The sequence below is a fragment of the Cupressus sempervirens genome, chromosome 8 (genome assembly GCF_028749045.1).
Source record: "Cupressus sempervirens isolate cs-2001-9-10 chromosome 8, ASM2874904v1, whole genome shotgun sequence".
Taxonomy (NCBI): Eukaryota; Viridiplantae; Streptophyta; class Pinopsida; order Cupressales; family Cupressaceae; genus Cupressus; species Cupressus sempervirens.
Window position 1 is genome coordinate 408,511,994 of NC_143125.1, and position 7,126 is coordinate 408,519,119.

Below are 7,126 nucleotides of genomic sequence, written 5' to 3' on the forward strand. Positions count from 1 at the left end.
ATCATTTTCATCATTACTATTAGATTCTCCACCAGCTGCACCTTCAACCATAGGCATATAGTATTTTTTCTTTGGCTTCCCCTTGTACTTATTACGTGTCATTTTCTATATGATGATCTCCATTAAGGCACCTAGTAGCAATGCAACCAATCTTGTTATAGGAGAAGCATACTAAAGGTAATTTTTCTTTGTACTTACCAGTTCCTCTACATAACCTCATTTCTATCAATTCTTCAAGTTCTCCCTTTTCTCTTATTCTAAAAGACTAGATAAACTATCAGATTCAATCATTACCACTTTACCATTCCTTATAGGAGCACTTCCTATAAAAGCCTTGAAAGTAGTTTCAACTTTCAGAATACTATTATCAAAATTATTAATCCCAAAAGAAGCTATATTATGTCAATAATTCCATAAATAGTCACTGTATCAAATGTTCTCAACTAATTTATTGCATACACTCTACTAACATAAGTAGGTAACAATTTTCTTAGCATTTTACTTACCACAACTTCTTCCATGAAATTAGCTACACTTCTAATTGCAGAAATAATATCATTTTAATATTTATAAGTACTAAGAGGGAATGGGTGACAAAGGGGGGTGAATCAATATAATCAAATATTATCAAACTTTATGTATTGATCTCAAATCCTCATTTACCAACTTCTAAATGACTAAACATATAACCAGCATTATAAAATAAATCATAAAAACATCACACTACCACACACAAATGACACATGATATAATGATTTTTTTCACACAAAAACCCTTTTTAGAAGGTTAAAACCATGGTGGGGATGATACCCACAAAGCTCATTACTGCAGTAAATGAGTTGCCCTATTATGAGCATACAATTACCCTTTTTGAGAACTTGCAATGTTAGAAGTGCCTTTGTACCATATTAAAAGTACTAACTATTAGAAATAGGGATTACTAAGAGGGGGGGTGAATCAATAATCTACAAAATTTAGTCGCCAACTTGATATTATTACTTACTTTAAACCATGCATAACAAAGCAATAAAGTAATGCTAAATAGTAATAGTGACAATGCACAGAGATAACTCATAACACCATTTTTTTTAACTAAGGAAACCCTGGCCAAGGGAAAACCCTAGCGGGGATGATTCCCACTAGATAACATATTGATATATAAGTTCCTTATTAGAGGATGGACCCTATTAGGATTCAATGAGAAAATTTAGTATAAGTAGTCCCTATTAGGAGACTTTGAACCCTTGTTAGGAGATTCCAACCCTATTAGGAGTTGTAGTACAATGTATGCAAGTAAAGCCCACTGTCCAAACAAGTAATTTCAACTACAAGAAGAGCACACTACTCAAACAAGTAATTTACTATTATCTTTCTTCTTTTATTGGTATTTGATCTTCAACTTGATATTGGATCATCAAATAGCTCTTATAAAACTTTGCATAAATCACTTTCACAAAAGTTCTCATATAGCACTTACACACACTTACACTCTTCTTATTGAAAAATGTCCTTTGCATAAATACCATGCCTTTTTACAAATTTCTACTAGGTCATCTAAGACCACAAACCACTTTTCCAACTTAGAGTAAACATCTAGGATGTCGTCCCTAATTGGACAAGTAATTATTTTGTAAACAAAATAATTCTTTCCTTTAATTTTATTGTCCTATTTTGCTTCAAACATGATTATCTTTGTTTTGTACAATCCATACTAACTTCTAAGGTTATATACATCATCACAAACATGTATACTATCTCCATATAACTTTGCTAGTCATAATATGATGTCAACAACAAGTTATAAACAAAACAATACACTGTTGTAAAACAAATTCTATACTTGGACAATTTTTTATTACCAAAAATTGAGTATCTTTATTTCCAAATTTTCCTGTGAACATGTACATCATGTGTTTTCATAAATGACAACAATCACATATCATTATTAGCCATTTGTCAATAATATCCCCCTTTGGCATTGATGGAAACAAAATAGGAAAAATTGATTAAGTGACAAAACAAAAATAAATAACACCTTTTATAACATCTATTACAATTTGTTCAACTTTACATATGCTCCCCGTTACAATATACTTTACACTTTTATCTTCTCTTTACCTAATTTACAATTTTCATATTGTATCTCTCCCCCTTTGTCATCAATGACAAAGGTCAAAATGTCAAGATCTGTCCAAAACTATTCTTCTTCCTCATGTTGATATGACCTTCATGCAATCATCAAAGTTTTCCTTCATAATATCCATACCTTAGTCCATGTTTCCTTGGTAGACTTAGTTGAGGTAAGTATTGCACATAAAGTATATAATGCAATCTCAACTACATTAGATCTGAATACAAAAAGTTGGAATCTGTGTCCTTAGCCTTGACACATTCCTTTAACTATTTCTCAAAAAAAGATAATTATAGAGCAATAGATTCTCTAAAATCTAATATCCTCTTCAAGATTTGTTCCTTCTAAAGCTCTAATTTCTTGATGTCACTATGAGTACTAGCCACTTGTGCTTCAAAGTCATCTATTTTGCAAGATGGATGCTAGATTTGGTTGGATAAAGCCTCTAACTCACTCATCTTTCCTTCTATCATATCAATGTCTTTAGTCAATTTGTATGATAAGGTACACTTAATAATATATAGATTTTTCCCATCCTGTTGGCATTTCCAAAGTTTCTTTATACAAGTATCAAGATTAACCAAATCATTGTTGATGTTCAGACAGATGGTGCTAAACAAGTTAGCATCATGGGAAATTTGTGCCTTTGCCTCTACAATATTCAATAAAATGAGTAAGCTCTTCATCAAATGATTTCAATACTACTTGTGCCCTCTATTCATGATTTGATTATGTATGTTATACTACCAAAGTACTGTGCAGTCTATTTGTAACTTCCATTAAAGTTCTTTGTAAGATTTCCACTTTCCTATTCTTCTCGATAAGCTTGGTCAAGGATGAGATCAGTATTATTTGACCATCATCATCATTAGCTAAATTAGGAAAAGAGAGCAGAGTGGATGAACTAGATCATTTAGTATCATCCTCCCTCTATTTCTTCATTGCTTCTTTTGTTCTTCTCACTTCTTCTTCCTCTTTCTTTTCTCTTTCATCTCTTTCTCTCTTCTCTTCCAATCTCTTCTTTTCATCTTCCTTAGTTTTCTTTCTTATCTCTTCCTCTTTTATTCTCCTCGTGTCTTCCTCTTCCTTTCTTTTCTTTTCTTCCTCAAGCAATTTCTACTTGGCTTCCTCTATTTTCTTCTTCTCTTCTTCAAGTAGCCTTTTCTCTTCTTCAATTTGTCTCAACTTGTCCTCAATATCCTTGGTGTCTAGTTCATTAAGTTTGAAACCACCAAATGGATTGGTATCATCAATATTAATAGTAACATTGGTTTGATCAATTCACATAGTGTCACCACTCACTAACACTTTCAAGGTTCTAGGTGCTCGAGGAGATGTTGCCTTTGACTCTATCAACATTTGACTAATAGCTACTACAGTCTCACTTCTTAGCTTATCCTTTTCACCAACCATAAATAGAAATAGTCTCAATTTATTCCTCAAATATGGTGTGAGGTTATTCAACAATCTTTTAAATTATTCTTCATCATCATTCTTGCAAAGAGATCTTAGCATAGACTTCTAAAGTTCTAGATCTTCTTCCCTTATAGGAGCCTTCTTCTGAATGAGTCTCTCATAGACTTTCCAGTTAATAATATTCTCAAGATCCTTGAATTTCATATTGTTTGATACAATATATCTCATAGTAGATATATCAATCTGGTCTCTCTCAAAACTATTAGACAAATTATAAAATTTGTTCATTTGAACAAAGTTACCTTCATTAGCAATAGCTATGCTGATCTTTCCTATCTTCGGCTTCCAAGGTTGCCAAGCTTTGTATGCTGATTTCTTAGATGGAATCACTTTCTTTTCTTTCTTTGTTTGTTGTTCTTCATCTTCTTCATCACTAGAATCAATTATCAACAATGTTTGTTTTTTTTTTCCTAGTCTAGTGGCTTGTTGTTTTACCCTCTTTGTCTTAGTAGTTAGTGCTTCCACCAATTTTTCAAATTTTCTTTTAGGTTCACTAGGTTGAACATTGGATACTTTTGCATATGGAATGCTCTATTCCAAAGATGTATCTACAATAGATACTAAAAAAGGTTGAATTTTCAGTATTCCTTGCTTTGTTGTTTTCCTTACAACCTCAGATTCACTCTCTATCATCCTAGCCTCTGATAGTTCCTTCTTCATTATAGACTATACTTTCTTGTGTGATGCCTTCTCTAAGGTTTCCTGATGAGTTGACTATGTGATCTCATCATATGTACCAAATCTATATTCTACTTTGTCTCTATCTAAACTCGATAAAAAATCAATATAACCAATTTCTATATCATCATTTAATTCATAGCTCAAGGGATCAAGAAATGTTTCCTAAGGTTCCATTGCTTGAATATAAGTATGATCTGTATCAACCAAAATACAAATGTCTTCCTTAAATCTGTCAACAATTATAGGTGCAATTATGAATCTTTGTTTCATTTCATTCTAAAATATCCTCATTATCAAGTTGCCACTATCTAATATCTTATCTATAGGATGCCTTTTACATACCTCTGTAATCTTCTCTATTGTGCATATGTCACTACTCATTATGTCTATGACTAATAAGTAAGGAAATCTCTTAAGTACATGAAATAATATATGATTGATTAATGACTAGAATCTGAACACACCATTCTTTGTCCTCTTGATCTTTTTTAGGTTTCTAAGAGTTGCATTCTCAATATTTCACTAAGATTAATTTTTTCTTTCTCTATACATATCTTATATTTTTCACAGATGAATCTTGTTAAAAGTTCATCAATCTTAGAACCTGCATTAATAGAATAGGTAATAATTCTACTTAAAAATCTTACATCATCTTGCTTGATTGTGTTGATCACCATAGCCTTTGCATTATACACTGCTTTAGTATAACTTTCAACTTTCTTCTTGACTAATCTCACTTATAGGTACACTTCCTTGTTTACTAAGACTAGTTACCTCATGAATAAGGATGGCAGAAATGTCAACTATATTGTCTTGCATCCATAATTTTACATCATGTATCCTACTCAATATGATCTATGTCTAACTCATAGCAGAAGTGATATTTAAACAAGTCTAGTTCCTTTAGATGTTCAAATCTCAACTTCATAGGCATGTCTTGATTGAAAACCAATAACCAATTCCATATCTTTGTTCATGAATTCATTACCAATAGACTCAAACTTACAATTCAAATAATTTCCTACATCTTCAAGATATACTACACTGTTCAAAGTGATAGACAATGCTGAGTTAGGATTTCCTTCAGTAGGTTTTATAGAAACAATCTTTAACTTAGGTCTATCTTCATTCTCAATACTATGCACTACTAACATATCCTTGATTGTATCAATTATGAACTTTTACCAAAAAAATTTGCAAAAAAAATGATAAAATACCTCTTTCCAAAAATAGGGTTTGCTTCGCAATCACTCTGACAAGTCATTTATGAATGTTCTTCACTTTGGATGTGTTCGTAATGAAGTGAAAATCAATTATATACTCAATTTATTTGATCAACTTGAACTTGCATTAATTGCATACTTAGAAATATGAAAAAGTTGTTAGTTACGTTATGTAATTAAATAACTACTCAAGATCATATATTCGATCTTTAAATGTCACTCAAGGTTTTCCATAGCTAGTTTCCATCATGACAAAGCTCCACAAGACTTTGCATCACGAAATTCTCTTCAAAAATATATTTTTCATCTTTTGCTACAGAATTAACCTTTACTATAATACTAGTAACTTTGAATTTCTTCATAACTTGTTTAGATGAGCTCCAAATTACAAACGAGCTTAGATACCATCTAACCTTATCTCGATACACCTTTTCCTAACTTCACTACCTCTAATTCAGCCTCTAAATGAAGTTCTCAAATTTTTATGTTGTGAATAGGATTAATTCAACTTAATTGAATCAAACTCAACAACTAACTTCAATCTTCCTATCTCATTGTCATCTATCTTTTCTTTTGAGATATTTGATGAGACTAAAATTTGCCTTTATTTTGTGGTGTTTAAGATACTTTGTTGATACTCTGTTTGTCTTTGTTAAAACACTTATGGACCTATGTTTATCGAACCTTTGATGAACCTATGGGGTAGAAACTATGTCATCTTTTGCTCATATTATATCCAGTATGCAGTATTTCATATAGTTATCAAAATATGTGTTCTTATGTTTGAATTTAATTTGATAAATGTTTATTTGCAAACATTATTTGTGTCATAACTAACCTATTAATGAAGACTAAAAGATGATTGGAGGGATTCAAAATTAAGGCGCCAACACCATTCAAGGAGAAGTGAGTACTAAGGAGAAACCACGATGGAGAAAGTTGTAACGGTTCTACATGAAAGCAAGTAAGGAGGAGCTATGAAGATTCATTGCATTCTCTACATTTACTCTATGGTGAGTAGATGTTAAGACTTTATTATTCCCACCTTAAGTCATTATTTCTTCTTTCCGCCTTCAGTTGTTCTTCCTATTTCCTCTCCTACAGATTTAAAGCTAGGACATTTAATTTTCTATTATGGAATAAAGTGTTGATCTCTTATATAAGTAGATATTGACCCCAGTGTGTTAATTTTTTTTAGTGAGTAAGAAGAAAAGTTTTGAGAGCAAATTGTTAACTTTTACAGTTGTGTTTTATAGTTTTGTGTTATGTAATGAATATCTAAATGGAATGAAATAGTTTTCTTTGGCTTCTATCCTATGTTAATAGTTTTGAGAAGCCAACCAAGGGGACCCACTTGGGAGGTGGATTAGATTAGGATAGAATAGATTTATTTTCAAGCATTAGTAGTATCTTAAGTAGAAGTACTAAGTTTCTTCCTATAGCATCGCACTCTATGAATGTTCCAACAACATATGTGACAACAATTTTAGTGGATGAGCCAAGTTGGAATATCTGTTATCTTTTCCATTGTATTTCTAGTATTCATAGAGTTAAGTGTTTTACCTTCCTGAAGTAGTAGTGTAAGTTATTTTCTTTGCATTTTTACTTTCCTGTG